This window comes from Lutra lutra, chromosome 8 (genome assembly GCF_902655055.1).
Source record: "Lutra lutra chromosome 8, mLutLut1.2, whole genome shotgun sequence".
In the NCBI taxonomy this organism is placed as follows: Eukaryota; Metazoa; Chordata; class Mammalia; order Carnivora; family Mustelidae; genus Lutra; species Lutra lutra.
The window spans coordinates 101,806,140-101,824,555 of NC_062285.1; positions in this window are offsets into that span (position 1 = coordinate 101,806,140).

An 18,416-nucleotide genomic window follows, 5' to 3' on the forward strand; every position below is an offset into this window, starting at 1 on the left:
CAAATAAATAAAATCTTAAAAAGGTGCTTTGCTTTTTCTTTTATTTTACTAAGTGGAAAATCACTGAGCAATCGTAATGAATCTTTAACATATTCACACTACAGCTCATGTTTATTGCAGCATACAAGGAAAACATAATTCCTATCCAATATGGTACAGTTCTCACTGTATACTACACACAAACACACTAATCCATGAGTTCAATGGTGTTGCATAATTAGTGTTTATCTGTATGTCTAATTTTTCCCTGTTGAACAAGGAATCCCTTTGCTTATAAATATTTTAAGAGTTTTAAAGGCATACTTTTTGTGGGGAGAATGATAGGAAGGAGAAACAAATTGTGCTTTTTTCAGTGTGCTAACTTAAGAAATGGAGAGGAAAAGGTATAAGACTACAGGGTCACTTATAAAAGCAGAGACCCAATGAGCGAGCAAGATAACACAAATGTACCATTCCTATTTCCTGTGCTCTTTTCTGCTGGTGAACACTCATATCTCAACCTATTTGTGATTCCTATTTCAGCAGAAAATAAAGGTTTTCTGGAGGGAAAAAAAGTAAATATGATGAATGGACAATGGAGTCGCATAATGAATAATATACAGCTTTCTGTCTAGATTAGGTAGCAATGGTCCCTTTAAAAATGCCATCTTCTGCTGAGTAGTAGGGCCCACAGGCATTTCTTTGCCTTTGCTTAGAGTAGCTCTTCTGCCTGGAACCTGCGCCCTGCTGTTTTCCTCCTTGCTCCTTCTCATCTATCCAAAGAATATCGACATCTGGCAGCTTTGGACTATGCCCTGAGGAATCCGTCGCCATCAAAAGGGGCAATAATTTGAAGGGTGGAAAAGTAAAGAAAACCACCCAACAGATGTTCCCAATATAAGAAAAGACCAAGATTGATTGCTTGCCCCCACCCACCCCCAGTTTTGCTTTCCATCAAGTCATCTTAGCTTCAGTGGCACGATTGAACAACATATGACAATAAACAGGATTGGCTGAACCCAAAAAACAAAGAGTAAACTTTCTCAAGTGCCCATTCTTTATAGTGCTAGACCTTGGACTAGAGAAGAATACCTTAGAATCTTTGATGGGAAAGCCTCGGGCCTTTTAAAATGAGAACTGGTGAGTCACAGAAATAAAGGAAGTTGGCTTTACTGGAAACAGTTTCAAAATCTGATGCTCTCAGTTTCTCATTGGGCCCTATAGCCATATTAGGAATATTTCCTCTGTCCACAGAGTGGCTCAACATAAGAGTGTGTCATCTGTTGATTATTGCTTAACAATATTCCCCCTAATAATAGCTGAAGATCCAACAAAAACAAAACAAACAAAAAAACCCCAAACAAAAAGCTAGCAGTCACTATGAAAAAGAAGAAGGGAAAATATAAAATGTACACAGAAATGGTGGGGCACATATAGACCACATCTAATTAGTATGCAGAGGGACTTTGGGATGACTTTGGAACAATGACCAAAAACCTCTTTTCCTACCAATCCGTTAAAGCCTAAGAACTTCACCAAACAACTTCCCTAGCCCACTGCATTAACCTAGGCAGACATAATCATCCCAGTTTTGGAACTCCCAGAGCACTTTGGTCTTACGCCAGAAACACACTGTGAAAATTAAAACTCAGTATTAGAATTAGATGTGCTCTTGCTAGGACCCCAGGTAACAGGCAGGCTCCTCCACTTGCAAAGGTGTCTTATCCATCTTGGTTTTCACAGTTTCTGGCTTAGTTGCTGGTACTTGGGAAGCCTTAATAAACAATTATAAATGACAGAAATCCAAAGAAAACAGAAGTGCTTCTTACTGTCATATGAATGGCTAATGTTAGAACTGAGATGGAGAGCCTACATCCTGATTCTTCCACACACAATGTCAAAGATATCTAATGTTTCCCTGAAGGATAACTCTACTCACATCATTTTCCTGCTCAAAAACAAGATTAAAAACTTAAATGGCTCCCCATCGCTTGAAGAAATCTGGACTCCTCTTAATATCTGCTCATCATCCCCATTGCTCTCCATCATGGCTCCATTGCATAAACCAAAACCTAGGAGTCATTTCCCTCCTGTCCCTCCTGTCCTTGATGATCAAGTCCTAGCAGACCTGCCTTCAAAATACACCCAAAATTTGTCTACTTCACTCTACTTCCTCTGGTACCCTCCTAGTTCAAGGTACCAGCACTCCTGACTCAACCATCCAAATAGATTTTTCATTAATGACTGAAACCGATCTCCCTATTTCTATCCTTGCCCATCTCAGATCCATTTTTCATATAAAAGAGCAATAGAATACGCTTTTTAAAAATTGTCCATTTACCTGCTGGGGAAAAAATTAAGTTGATAGATGTTATGTAATCTGTTGCAAAGTGTAATATATAGTGTAGACTATTGTCAAGATTCCAATATCATATATATATATATTTTTAGACATATTTTAATTGTATTGTCTAGGGCTTTCATTAAGACCATCAGGCAACACTTATTTCCTCTCCTTTCTTTTCAACAACAGAATGTGATTGTGTTTCATCACAACAAATTGTGCTGTTTCCCACTTCCTCAGCCATGTGACACCTTAATGAACTAATTTAAGGTCTCAGAGCTTAACATGATACTGCTTCTAGATGACATCTGTGTTGTAACAGTTGCCTACAGTGCTGGAACCTCAAAGATTAACTAGGAGAGGGAATCAGCAGCACAAAAACTCACTCAGGGAAGTGTTTCCTGGAGCCTCTCAAATCTACAAAGACTGATGAATGGAGCTAGAAGAGGCTTTGTTTTTTGGACAAACAAACTATAAGTGTGTAAAAAAAAAAAAAAAGCCATGGGAGTAAAGTAGAATTTTATGTAATACAGACACGCTCCAAAACAGTTCTAGCCTTGACATTCTAACTGAAATTTAATAGGATGAAGATGGGGGTAGGTGAATTAAATTTTTCTGAGTTACTAAAAGTAATTTCAAGAAAAAAATTCCTTGGAAATGTTTTTTAACATATACATAACCAACACACATGTTACCTAGAAAGATTGCAGAGGTTAATGACACGAGATGGTGGTGAGATGAGGAAGTTCTTCAATATAGCCATTAGGAAAGCAGTTAAGAGTTGAAGTCAGGCTGGCCTTCTGGTTAACAGATGTACCATTCAAATGACTGTTAAGCTATTAAAAAGGAAAAGAAAAGGGGAAAGAGAAGAGAACAATGGAGGTCCTCCTGTGATATAGAATCTCTCCACGTAAATAGTACTGATAATTTAATGTCTTAAATACACATTTCAAGAACAAATTCATAATCGCAAGGCATAGCATACTTGAGAAATTACCAGAAATAATAAGTTCAAAGGTGATTTCAACAGATGGGGGTCTTATGAATCCTTTGAAGTCATGAAATAGCAGACAACATAAAGTGATTTAAAAAATTTATTTAAATTAATTAATTTATTTAAGAGAGTGTGAGTCCTGGGCAAGGGGTAGAGGGAAAGAATCTCAAGCAGACTCCCTGCTGGGCACAGAGTCTGACTCAGGGCTCTATCCCATGCCCTCAAAACCATGACCTGAGCCAAAATCAAGAGGCAGACCCTTAACTGACTGAGGCACCCATGAATTTTAAAAATTTTAAGAAGAAGATGAGTTGAAAGAATGGAGCTTCATGGCAATTGGTACAATCAATTGCTCACTCCCGCCACCTGTGAACACTGCTATGAACACACCTTAAATAAGTTTTCTCTCATTTTCCAAAACATATATAGGCTTTCATCATGTTTCTCACTGAATTAGTAGATCATTAAAATTCCAAATTCAAACTGATACAGACAACTGGGTTATTAATCCAGTGAAATGTTTTTGTCATGAAAGGAAATACACAGACAAAGCCAATGAGAACTGTGTCCTCAAGTTTCTTAAAGACTAGCAGGAAATACATGGTATGTTCATAAATGCATCTGTATAGGCAGAACCGCCACATATGGTTCGGTAAGTTGTGAGGCAAAACCTGCATGGTCATCTAGTCAGCCTGTAAATAAAGGGATGGACAATAGGAGTACAAAGGAGAGAGAAGTTTCTTTCATGTGGAAGATCAGGAAAGGCTTCCTGGAAGAGGTGTTGTTCAAGTTGTGTGTTGATGGAAAGGATTTAGTTGCATACATGCTGGAATGATGGTGAGAGGCGTTCAGCCAAAGGAAACAGGCTGCTTCTGACATCAGTGGCCCAAGTCCATTAACTGATCCCAGTCCTGTGTAGTATGGTCAGCATATGTCGCTCTGCCCTGACCTCTTTGTGGGACTCCTTCACATACCTACCTCTTCCTTTGCCTCATTCTCCCTCCAACTCTACCCCGATTTGCTCAGCTAACTCACCTGCAGATGTCAGCTTGAGCTTCACTGCCCATCACCTACTCTCCATCTCCATCCCAGCCTGGGATGAGAATTACTTCAAATGAAATGTCCTTATCAACCTCTGGGCAAATCTGTGATGACACTTATCATGTATGTTTTGAAGAGTTCTTTTATTTGGCTCCCCTGAAAATTGTAGCCCCCCTAAGGGGAAAGGCTGCACTTACCTTGTTCACAATGAATTCTCCAGGGATTAACACAGTACATGATACCTAGTAAAGGTTCAGTAAACACTTTTGCAGTGCTTATGTCGATATTTTGCTATATCAAATTCAATTAAAATATGTTTTGTGAGAAAGGGGCACCTGAGACATATATCAGGTTTTCCTGTACAATATAGCTTCTTTCAAAAGTGCCTTGATGTTCAAAAAGGAGAAATCATAGATAGTAAGATTACATATCTCTTTAGGTTTTTCAACTCTGCTTTTAGAACTTTGGGGTTGATATCCAATTAAATAAGTAAGTCATTTCTAGTCTGCCCTGCCACTAATCTCCAATATAGAAAGAATTAAAAAAATGTACAAGTTTCTGTTTTTTTTGTTTTTTTTGTTTTTTTTTTTTTAATGTATAGTGAGGATATGACAAGCCAAGGAACTTGGGCATCATCCACCAATCCAGCCATTCAAAAAATATTCTCTTCATGCCAGAATCATTCCAGGCATTGGAGATACAGTTGGAAACAGGACAGAAAAGATCTTATAGGGGTAGGGGAGGGGAGATAAACATGTAAACAAACAAATAATCCAAAAGATTTGGAGACGGGGTAAGTACTATTGAGAAAATAAAATGGAGTTGTGGTAAGAGATAGGAACACGAGATGACTTAACTTTAGGTGGTCTGAGAAGCACCTCTGAGAATAGGACATTTAGATGGAGAAACAGATGCCAAAAAGGAAACGGGAACATGAAGAACTGGGGAAGAATGTGCTGGGGTCGGTAATATAAAATTTTAAAAGACAGTGTTCAGACATTTCACTTCCAGAAGTACCAGTAATTAGGGGGCACCTGGGTGGCTCAGTGGGTTAAAGCCTCTGCCTTCGGCTCAGGTCATGATCCCAGGACCCCTGGGATCGAGCCCTGCATCGGGCTGGGCTCTCTGCTCAGCGGGAGCCTGCTTCCCCCTCTCTCTCTCTGCCTGCCTCTCTGCTGACTTGTGATCTCTGTCTGTGAAATAAATAAATAAAATCTTTAAAAGAAAAGAAAAAGAAGTACCATTAATTAGGTATCATCTAGGCTTCCGCAGAGATCCTCCTTCCCTGCCTCCGTCCCTTCCTCCCCGCAGAATCAACATCTCATAATTAGAGGAACAAGTCCTTGAAACAGGGGAGGTGATACAGAAGTTTTTATTTTTCTTGCATTCCCCACTTCCTATTTAAATAACTCCAAAGAGTTCCTGTTTGTTCTTCTCCCAGCCCTGAGCCAGTTAGGTTTCTCGCTTGTAAACCCATGAAACTGACCCTGGCTAATTTAAGATGAAAATAGATTACCAGAAGGTAATAGGGATATCATTCATCTGATCAAAATGCTGAAGAGTCAGCTTTAAAAACTGACAAGAAACAAGGGAACACAGCCAGACCCACATAGCTAAATCCCTGACAGGAGCACTTGCTTAGGACCCAGAGCTGGGCACTGCTATCCACGATCCCCACTTCTGTCACTCCTGTCAGTGGCTGCTGCCTGCCAGACTCTAGATCCCGACTCACTCCACCACCACTGCTCTCAAGAATAATCTCTCATTGTCCTTGTGTCTTTGCATCCCTCCCTCCAGATTCCAAGGAATCAATAGCACTACTGGGTATTTAACCCAAAGATACAAATGCAGTGATCCAAAGGCACAGCTACACCCCAATTTTATAGCAGCAATGTCCACAATAGCCAAACTATGGAAGGAGCCCAAATGTCCATCAACAGATCAATGGATAAAGATGTGGCATACACACACACACACACACACACACACACACACACACACACAAACATATACATATACAATGGAATGCTACTCAGCCATCAAAAAACCAAAATTTTGCCATTTGCAGCAACATGGATGGAACTAGAGGGTATTATGCTAAGCAAAATAAGTCAATCAGAGAATGACAATTATCATATGATCTCACTGTTAAATGGTATAAAATAAGAGAGGGAGACAAACCATGAGACTCTAAATCATAGGAAACAAACTGAGGGTTGCTGGTGGGGAAGAGGGTGGAGGGATGAAGTAACTGGGTGATGGACATTAAGGAGGGCACATGATGTGATGAGCATTGGATATTATATAAGACTGATGAAGCACAGACCTGTACGTCTGAAACCAATAATATGAGAAAGAAAGAAAGAGAGAAAGAAAGAAAGAAAGAAAGAAAGAAAGAAAGAAAGAAAGAAAGAAGAAAGAAAGAGAAAGGAAGGAAGGAAGGAAGGAAGAGAAAGAATGGGAGAAAGAAAGAAAGACCAAGGAATCCAGTTGGTCAAGTCTACTTCCATATGCTAACACCTCAGTTTTCTCATCTTGAAATTGGGTACACTGTTAACCATCTCACAGTGCTATTGTCAGGATTAAATTAGATAATACAGAGTCTCACAATAGCTGTTGTTTGTGTTGTTTTCATTTCTGTTTGAGCCCTCAGGACACTTGTTCTTTGGGATAACCAAAGTCACCACTTGTGACTTTATTCTGATTCTAATTGTTGCTGTTTCCATCACAGGCTTCCATCCTGTCCCATCTTGCCAATTAATCACTCTTTTCCTCCTTTAGTTTCTGTTCTGTCTCTTGTCTCATTTTCTTTTTTTTTTTTTTTAAGATTTTTTATTTCTTTATTTGACAGAAAGAGATCTCAAGTAGGCAGAGAGGCAGGCAGAGAGAGAGGAGGAAGCAGGCTCCCTGCTGGGCAGAGAGCTCCATGCGGGACTCAATCCCAGGACCCTGAGATCATGGCCTGAGCCGAAGGCAGAGGCTTAACACACTGAGCCACCCAGGCGCCCTCTCCTGTTTCATTTTCTGTAGGAAATCACAATTTTCAGAATTATATATTGGTATTTTATAAATATCACTAGCCAATTTTAGAATTTCCTTGATTTTATGAGGGAAAAGAATGTTTCAGGCAGAAGTGTCAGGGCTTTGGTTCTTCTCTGCCATATTTTAAAATTATGTCTTTGTCTTGTTATTGAAATCGAATAGTTATTTTATTCTTGTTTTTCTTTTCTAAGACCAGAATCAGCTTAAAAACCCAGGGGTTGCAGAGGACTATTCACTAGAGCAGAGTTTTTCAATCTTAGCATTACTGACATTGTGGGCTGGGGAGTTCTTTGTTTGGGATCTTCTGCATTGAAAGAATCTAGCACCATTTCCGGTTGCTGGCATCTCTCCTTTTCCCACCCCAGTGTCACAACCAAAAATGTTTCTTGGGAGCTAAAATCAACCTGGTGGAGACCAACTGCCAGGGACTTGACTAAGTGATTTATATCTATGCTACACGTATGTCCACCATGACGCTTTTTTCTAAACAGCATTCAAATGCTTTGCCCCAACTTCGGTGACTTGGATCACTTCCTTGAACAAATGAACTAACTTTTTCCACACCTAACCATAGGCTACATCTGAGACCTCATGCTTTGGTGGCAAGAGTGTCTTAGCTTAGAGTGTATATATGGATCATACCCACATAGTTCTTTTCTTTTTCTTTTAATGCCCATATAGTTCTATTACGAACTTTCATATAGCAACTCAAATGTATCCTTTTCATATACAACTTGTAAGCTCACTGTCATTAAAATATCATAGCTCTTTCATTGTAAAATACCATTGATTGTAGGACTCAACTTAACTCTCTTTTTGCTTGAAAAACATTGTATTAAATGTTCATAATCTTCTTTTCAGCTTAATTAACCATAAATAGTACATATATTTGCATTCCACCTTATTTCTCAGGGTTGCACTGAAACTATGAATCCAAGAGTAGTTTTCAAATGTGAAAATACATCAGAATCATTGTGGAAGATTATGAAAATGTATATTCCTGGCCACTGTCTTTATAACTCGAGGATAAACAGTAGAGCCCAGGGATACAAATAATTCTAGATAAGCATCTCAGTGAATCCTGAAGCAAGTAGTCCATCAACATACATTTAGAAAGATTGGTCTAATTCTTCTTCACATTTAGAATATAAAGATTTTTCTAAACCACTCTTGCCCTCAGCAGCCGCGTAGACCATCCATGTTTACCATACCAATAACACATTGCTTTTCATAGTCTTGATCATGATCTTGAGACACCCTAAATAGTACCAGGGATTCATTTGAACTTTCTATTTAGCTAAATTTGTAGTTTGCTTCTAGTAATTAAATTATGTATCACTGGGAGTTAAATAGCTTATTTTATAAGCCCACTGGGACTTTTCAACAGATGAATGTTTGAGGCTGTGGTGCTAGACTTCCGTGATGCTTGCATTGGCTAGCTAGACCAATCTTTGCTATCTTAGAAAATTCTCTATTCTCCCTACTTTGGCATTTTCTACTGCCTTTCAATTTATCACCTGGGGCAAAGCAGATGATCTTCTGGATATAAAATAATTTTCATTTTAAGACTGCATAATAATACCAATTTTAAAAGAAATCTTATTTAACAGGCATTTGAGTTTAATTTAAAATTCACCAGACTGTGATGTTACCAATGCAAAGCACTTATTGAAGTGACAATTGATTGATCAATAGCTCATATACATGTGTCTAGTCACTGACAACTACTTATCAACTTACTTTCTCCCTGGTGGCTGAACAATTTCATTTGATATTAATTATAAGATGCATCTAGATTTTATATGTAATCAAGAGTGATAAAAGGTATTTTACCATAAAAAGCAATTCTTATGATTAGGATTTTAAATCTAAGTTTTACACTTCTAATCAGTATACTCTTTGAGAATATTAAAATGATCGGACAGCTTCATCTGAACAGGGGAATTGTGTCTCTTACAGAATTTTTTTTAAAACAAGAAATTTTACTTTTGCATAAAAGAAACAGTAAAATTTCTGAGTTAATGAAGCTTTTATTTCTATCACACAAATTAGTATATATAAATAATCAACATATTCTTAGTGTGCTTTTTTTCTAATTAAAAAAAGCATAAGCTAATTCAATAATTCCTTTTTCCAGACAAACTGAAGAATCAGCCAGAAGATACAGAAACAGAAAGCTACAGGACTAAGTCTGTAAACAAAGTAAATACCAGAAATTGATGGATTGTGTCTGATTTCAGAAAGGTGTGTGCCACACTGATAACCCAAGACTATGTCCCCAAATTGACTGTTTCTATCCATAATATGTGCCAGTGCTTATTTTATTCAGTAGGTTCAGAACCATCTGACAACTTGCTTTTACTCCACAGACAGTACAAATCAGGGAGGCAGAAATAGGTGCACACATTTCCTTACTCTGGGCTGTTCATCTTATAAACCACCATTATTCATCCACACAAGCTCTCTGATGGGTATTAGTAGAAAACATAGGTAGACAAGAAAGCTAAGAATAACAGACTAAAAGGACACAAATGAAATATCTCTGAAGGTGATTAGGTAATTGGTATCTTAATTTCCTTAGGAGTGCCCGTCTACGTTGGAAAACATGTCTTCTGATATGGCCAAATTACAAGAAGGTGGTAGAACCTCTGCCTTGAAGAATACCATCAACACCAAGAAGTCTTCTCTCCTGTTTTTCTGTAGAGTCTGGCCTCTAAGGTGTTACAGTAAAGTGAGCGTGGGATTTTGTTAAGTCCAGAGGTCCTGAGATTTATTTCTTGGACTTGGAAAACCTTGGTCCATCTGTAGAAGCTAAGTCAGAGCTGAGAGCCCCCACAATGGAGGTGAAATCTCAGGCACAGCCTACAGTGGCAGTGAGCACCCCCTCCCAGTCCCCACAGTCTACATACAGCTAACAAGGGCCAAAAGGATGGCGGTAAAAACTAGAATAAGGAGGAGGGAAAAAATGGGGACAAAAATGCTAAGAAAGGCTAGCCAGGACTTGTCAATTTTTAAAATGGGAAGGGAAAGAAAAGGCAAAGAACAAAACAAAACAGAACAAAAGTGCTTTGCTTTTTTAAGCCTGGGAGACTATGAATATAGCAATGGCATTAATAGCACTAGGAAAGTCAGGAGGATAAACATTTGGGAGCTCAAAGATGTGAGAAGTTTTTGATTTATTAAATTTGAAGGGCCAGAGTAGTTGGAAGTGTCCAGTTAGCTAATGAAGGAATAGAAATAAAACTCAAGGGAAGATTCGGGAATTTGCACAAAGATGTCAGTGGAAACTCCAGGGACAAAATATAGGGACTAATGAACAGGTGGCGTAGGATAAGAGGTTCCAAAATACTCACATTCAGCACATAGGAGAGGGAAAACAGGCATCTTGAGAAGACAGACAGAATTCTGAAAGTATGTCCAGAAAGTTGCATCTCAGAGAATCACATTTCAAGGAAAGGGCTGGTCAGCTGTGTCAGTGATGGGAAAACCTAAGGCAGATGACAGGATGATGAACACAATAGAAAGGAATTAAAGCAGCTTGTGATTAGTTGAAGGCAAATTTGGAGGAAGATCATTTGGTGACTATCCTCCAGGGATTGTGCCAATGACACCTTATATTTCATCTCCAGTTCAGCCTGAACAGATGGCACAAATGAGAATCTCTTCATATGAGGGTTTCATCTGGATTTATAGCCCAGTCAGTCCCATTTCTTTATTTGCCTCTAGAAGGGCTGGAAGCAAAACCCTGCCTGCATTCCCAGAGGAGGTAGAATAAGGCTCATTAGCAAGATGTTTGGGATGGCTTTGCTTGCAGTTTTATGAAGAAACTTTATGAATTAGCAGTGTAATATGTAATGTAGATTCTCTTACCACTACAGATTCATGTTTTGGTGCTTTCTAATATAGCTGTATTTTATATGAAATATAATTGGTTTCTGAGCTGTCAGATTTCAGCATCTTTAATTAAGCTACTGAAAGTAGAATTGATAAAATTATTTTTATTCAAATATTGAGAGGGTTTCCTATGAGTAATACAAATATGGTACTTTAATTTCTAAACTTAGCAAATCCCAAACTAAACCTTTTAATGATAATAAATCTTATTAGACTACACTGAAGTCCCCTCTAGTCTATGCCAGAAGTTTGAAATAAAGCCTGAAATAAACACCTATATCATTTCTATATCATTTCAAATTTCCTTTTTGATGTATGGCACTCCTCTGGATTTAATGTATATGTCCTGAATTTTATTATTGCTATTTCAAATGCCTTATCATATTTTACTATGCTGTATGATGTGGTGAAAATTTGTGAAAAATAAGACTACAGTTTGATTAATTATAGTACAGCAGTTATAATTCTGCCTTTGAATTAATCAGTGATTTCTTTTGTTATGACATCAGTATTCCTTTTATAGACATTTTTTAAATGGATCACTAATAATCTTATATTTCATAGTTCTATCTGGTTGTAAATGTTAGAATACTACATTGAACTAACCCTAGCATTCTCATGACCTAAAGTCAGCAACCAAACACAGCACAGGAATGTGGCTGGGTTCCCTGAATGATCTAGAACCAGGGCTTTGTCTGTACTCCTTTCTGCTCTGATAATCCACAGTTATTCCCTGAGGACTAACTTACTCTACTCCCCAGTCAACACACAAAATATGGAAAGCAATAGCTCCCTGATTTAGGTATTATAATTCAGGCATCTAGGGAGAGAGTAGTCTTCTCTCTCTCAGTTCCAATTTTAGAATTCTGAGGCAAAAGACTGGCTATTTTCTTAATCAGCTGTTGTTCAGTCTTAGGTGAATCAACTGTGGCCAAGAAGTGGGGTCCAAAGAGGAGATTGGGATTTTTGACACAACCTATCAACTGTGGACAGGAGTCATAGATACATTGAACAAAATGGCTGCCCTGAATCTACAGCCATTATGACCATGAAGGGGAAGTAGTTAGAAAAGTGGTGTTGGCTAAAAGATGCTGTACTTACAGAGTGATGAGATAACCTGTTGATTCAGTCACTTAAATTTTTTAAAAGTCATCTCATTTGATTAGAAGAAAACTACAACCATAACTATCATTTGGGTCTGTCCAATTAGTTTTATTTTAGAATGTTTTTATTTGGGGCACATGCAAACACACTGTGGCTGATTTTAGTTATTACTGGGGGACTCTTGTGGAAAACTGGGTGAGCCGGGGGACACATTTTTAAAAACACAGAACAGCCAGTCTTATCCAATCATTGATTGAGAAGGATGGGAAGGGTGTAAGTGGGAGTCTATTAGCACTGCCTCTTCTGCTTTGCTTCTTTGTGCCTGGAAACCTGTCAGGACACCTATCAGTCACCTCTACAGACAGCAAAGCAGGAAAAGAGAAACATTGGACTGCCTTTGTCTGGACTTCCCATTGTATAACAGGTAATCTCCTGACCTAATTTAAGCTACCCTGTGGTATTCCTCTGGCATTCCCAGCTGACATAACCAATGGATGCAGCTATCACAACATTAAGAAAGTATAAAATACTGTAAGTCTGTGCCTTGGTACCTGAAGGTTGCTAATTTCTACTATAAGTCTTTTTCTCCTTTTGGGAGGTATAGAAGGCTGAATAATGGCCCCTCAAAGATGTCCACATCCTATCCCCAGAACCTGTAATATGGTATCTTGCCTGGTGTGATTAAGTTAAGGATCTTGAGATGGGGATCAGAGTCAGAGAAATGTCCATATCAAAGCAGGGGTCAGAGAAGAAAGAAGGTATGACACTGTTGACTTCAAAGATGGGGGGAGGGACCATCGGTCAAGAAATGTGGACAACTTCTAAAGACTGAAAAAGGCAAGAAAATAGGTTCTTCCCTACAACCTTCAGAAGTGATGCAGCCCTACGGACACATTTTAGATTTTTACCTTTATAATTGTAAAATAATAAACTTTCATCATTATTCTACTTCATTGGTGACAATTTGTTACGGACGCGGTAGCAAACTAACACGGGGGCTTTAATTAATGGCAGTATAAACACAATGGACTCCTGCTAGAGTTCCCAAAGATTCACTCAGCCTCCTGTCACCCAGCAGATCCATTTCAGGACACTTCAGGGGCAGCATGAGGCTGTGTCCTTTTACTAGATTGAAATTTTCCTCTTTGATCTAATAAAATTGACATTATAGACCTGGAGGCAAATCTGGCTTCTTTATATCCATAATTGGCTTTTGAACTCCGTTTCCTAGAGGTTTTTGTGACTAGGTTGTATCTACTGAGTGGAAATTTCACTCATGTGACATTTAATATAGAACTCTCTGAATGCATGATTAATTTTTGCATACCAGATATTACCTCATTATCAGATTTACAGAAAGTAGCAACGTAATTATAAAGCAGCTATTTTCAGCACACTCTGCCAGGTTATTTCTCTGCCAAATCATTATGCCCTGAGAAACAATACGTGGCACTATTGAAAACAAGTCGAGTCTTGTGAGCAATCGGTTCATATAATTGCATCTTTATTATTCAAAGTTCCCTTAGGATTCTGGGGTCTCATGATCTGCTCTGCTCTGGGACTGCAATTCATTAAGGTTTCTATCCTGAGCCAGTTTTAATTAAACTGTCCTCCTTTTCTCTTTAGCTCCCCATAGTTCATTTTTCTTAGCAGGTCTTAGTTGGTCTAGAAATCTAGCTGTTGAGCTAATCTGAGACCCCTCCTATCTGTCATTTTGATGAGTCCCTTCTTGGCTTATAACTTCAACAGTTTATTTAGCTGAATGATCATAAAATGTACCTGCTTCCACAAAAAGTAAAAAAGAAGAAGGAGAAGAAAAAAAATACCATTTAGCATCTCAGTTTGCATCTTTTAGAAAATAAAACAGGCATTTGGAGACATTCATAAGCTGATACCATGTTTGTGGCAATAATACTAGATGATGAATTTAATATCCTGAGTACAGATCAACTTTTAGTTTTCTTTGTTCTGAAATTAAACAGCCTGTGATTGATTGAAATGCTATGACATATATGATAGATGGGTTTCTGGAAGGTTCATAGTTTTTCATCCCTTTTCCCACGGGATTCTCTTGACTGGCTATAAGCATCCTTTATTTTATGCACAAAGTGAAACAGATTTGTTTGTTGATTGTTTATTTTTACTGAGAAGCAATAACATATAATGCATCTCTTGTTGGTTGCCATTATCAGTTTTCAGAGTAATAACTTTGTTTTAGCAACACAGGTTCTCCTTCATTGTGGGTAAGAAAAAACAGTTTCTTTGTTCATCCAACAATCTAATAAATATTCATTAAGTCCCTTCTTTGTGCAAAGCCCAGTACAAGGCAATGCATAGAATATAAAATGTTGAAAATAGGCTCGACTTTCAGGCAATTCACTGAGTTAGGTTATACATGTTAACTTTCTTCTCAAATTGCAGAGGGACTCCTCATTGCTACTGCATTCCTCATTACAATGTTTGGGAGAGAAGATCTGAAAACAGGGAGTCTGCAGGAAAGGTGATTAGATAGGAGGCATTGTCTAGTCATGAGGTACTATGGAGACAAATAAGATAATAGAATAAAGAGAAAAATGATGTTATAAAATACGTTTAGAAAGAAAGAATTGAAAGAACTTAGTAGCTGATTGGTTATGAAGGTAAATATGTAGGGAAATATAAAATTCTTTTCATTTTTAAAAATACTCATGACTATTTAACCAAATATTAGAACCTTGTCTTATGGGATTTAGGAAAAAATATGAAGTATGTATGGAAACTCTAAAGGGTTGAGTAGAATAAATTATAAAATTGCTACATAGTGTGAAACAATACAATATTTTAATTAAGCTGTGAGAGGTTAAGGGTATCTATTTTAATTCCTACAGCAACCAAAAAAAATAATGCAAAGAGGTAGAGCTGAAAAGTGAATAGGTATATTCAAATGGGATTCTAAAAATTATTCAAATAAGCTAAAGGAAAACAGAAGGACCTACAGATAGCCAAAAATAAAATGGCAGACCCAATCCAACTGTGTCAGTTATCTACATTAAATGTTAAAGGATCCCATTGAGTAATGAAAAGTTTTTTGTTAAGTGGCACTAGAACAACTGGATATGCATATAGAACATACCAAACTTCATTCCCTATTTCATGCCATACACAAATATTAAATTTGAGGCACCTCATAAACCTAAATGTAAAACCTAACTACATAAAGATTTAGAAGAAAATATAGGAGAGTACAGATGGGCCATAGAATGCACTATCAATTAAATAAAATTGTTGTTATACTGCATCAAGACTGCTTATTAAAAGATACTATTAAGAAATGAATAGGCAACCTACATACTAAAAGAAAATATCTGCAAAACTGGCATCTAGGATATATAAAAAGATTGCCTCAGGAATAAGAAGACATACACACCAATTTAAAAAATAGACAAAAGATTTGGATAGACAGTTCATAAAACAAGATATACAAATGGTCAATAAACACATGAAAATGCTCCCCATATCATTATTCATCAGATAAATGCAAATTAAAGCCACAGTGAAATTTCATCCTATGACCACCAGAATGGCAAAAATTTTAAAAAACTGACAACACCAAATGATGAGGAGGATGTGGAACAGCCAGAACCTTCCCACACTGGTGGGAATGTAAATGTAAATGTTAAAAGAGTACACTTATGAGCACTGAGTAGTGTACAGAACTGGTGAATCTCTATATTGTACACCTGAAAATAATATCATGCTGTATGTTAACTCCAGTGAAATTAAAATTAAAAATTAATACAAAAAGAAAAATAAGATTGGATGATTTGCTCTACTGGATATCAAGATTTATTATAAAGCTCCACTAACTAAGGGGAAAAATGGACAAATATACCAACAAAACAGAAAAGAAAAAAGACCCTTGCACTTATGGACTTGATATTCAACAATGTAAGCATTAAGAATAGTAGAGAAAGTTAAATGTTCCGAACAAATGATTCCGGGCAAATTAGAAAACCACTTGGAAACAAAACAGAATTTTAATCCTGCCTCCCACATACATAAAAATCAGTTCCAAATAGATGGTTGATGTAAATATGACAGACAATACAACAAAGTTTCTGAACAAGAATAGGCTCATGATCTAGGCTATGAAGTGGAAAATAAAAAACACTGTGTAGGAAGAAATGAAAAATTTAGATTAAAATTACTAACCTCCTTTCATCAAAAGACTTCCAGAACATGAAAATAGGAGAAGATATTTGCAAGACATAATAACTAATAAAGGGATTGTATCCAGATTATGATGGACTCTATAAAGCAATAAGAAAATAGGCAACAATATAGAAAAATAAGCAATAGACTTAAAAAGGTTTTCACTAAATAAGATATTCAAATGACCATAAACACATGATGACCACATCAGGCATTGGGAAAATGCAATTATATCATATTTTGGACCCTGTACAAACCTATCAAAATGCTAACATGAAAAAGATTGATAATACCTTGTGTTCACGAGGACGTGGAACACTTACACAGTGCTGGTGAGTGTAAATTGATATATAACCAACTTTGGAAGACTATTTGCCATTATCCATTAAAGTTGAAAATATGTAAAAACCAATGATGTGGCACTTCCACTTTTAGGTACATACCCATATAAATACATGCATATTTGTAGCTAGAGATGTATAGCATGAATGTATTCACATTATTTGTAATAGGAGAAAATCAGAAACATCTCAAAGGTTCACCTATGGTAGAATAGTAGAATATGTGATATATTCATGTAGTGAAATAACCTATAGCAATATAAAGGAAGTAACTACAGCTGTACACAACAATAACATGAATGTCATAAATATAATGTTGAGCAAAGGAAGTTGTATACAAAAAAATTGCATACTGTAGGCATTTATATAGCTCTCAAAAACCAACCATTCCTGAGGTCTGCTCCCTTCCTGGAGGCAGCCTGTATCCAATCACTGGTCCATGCTGGATGCCAAAGGATCACTGAATGAAGTGAGGCTTTGGCTGTGATTGTCACCCAACTTCTTCTACCCCTGAGTTTTTCAAACTCAGAATCATTGACTTTTTGGGCTTGCTAATTCTTTGTTAGAGAGGCTATCCTATGAATTATAGGACATTTAACACTATCCTTGGCTTCTACCCACTAGATGCCAGTATATTTCCACATGTTGCTAAATATATCCTGGGGTACAAAATCTTCCCTAGATGAGATCCATGGTGCAATCCTGTATCCTTCAACCTCCATGCATGTTGACCCTGAGAGCATTTCCCAATAAACAAATCACCAAATCTCTGGCACACCCTGATGAGTTCTGTTCATTTAATAAACCATTTACACATGTGTTTATTGGTAAATTATGTGTGTACTATACAACTATACATTATATGTTATAGAGTATAATTATAAAACATAAACAAAAATAATTGAAGAGGAAAAAAATAAATATAATTAATAGTTCTAGCATTTTCCCTGCTCCCCAATAGAATGTTCATTGGCACCTCCTAGAAAGCCTAAACCGTGCAGTAGAAACCAGTGCCCTAGGAGGTAGGAGGGAACAGCAAAAGAAATGTAAGTAGAGGCATTAGCCTTAGTTACCCACTGAGGCAGGGAAAAAAAGGAGAAAATAGTTACAATAAAAACTTGCTAGGGTTGGGGGGCAACAGATACATGAAAAAAGTACTCAATATCACTAATCATCAGGGAAATACAAATCAAAACACTATGACATAGCACCTTGTATCTGTTAGAATGGTTGTTCTCAGAAAGACAGGAAATAGTAAGTGCTGGCAAGGATGTGAAGAAAAGGAACCTTTGTTCACTGTTGGTAGGAATGTAAACTGGTATAATTATCATAAAAAATATGGAGGTTCCTCAAAAAATTAAAACTAGAACTCCCACATGATCCAGCAATTCCACTTCTGTGAATTTATCCGTAGACAATGGAGACACTAACTCAAAAAGATACATGCACCCCTATGTTCATTGCAGTAGTATATACCACAGCCAAG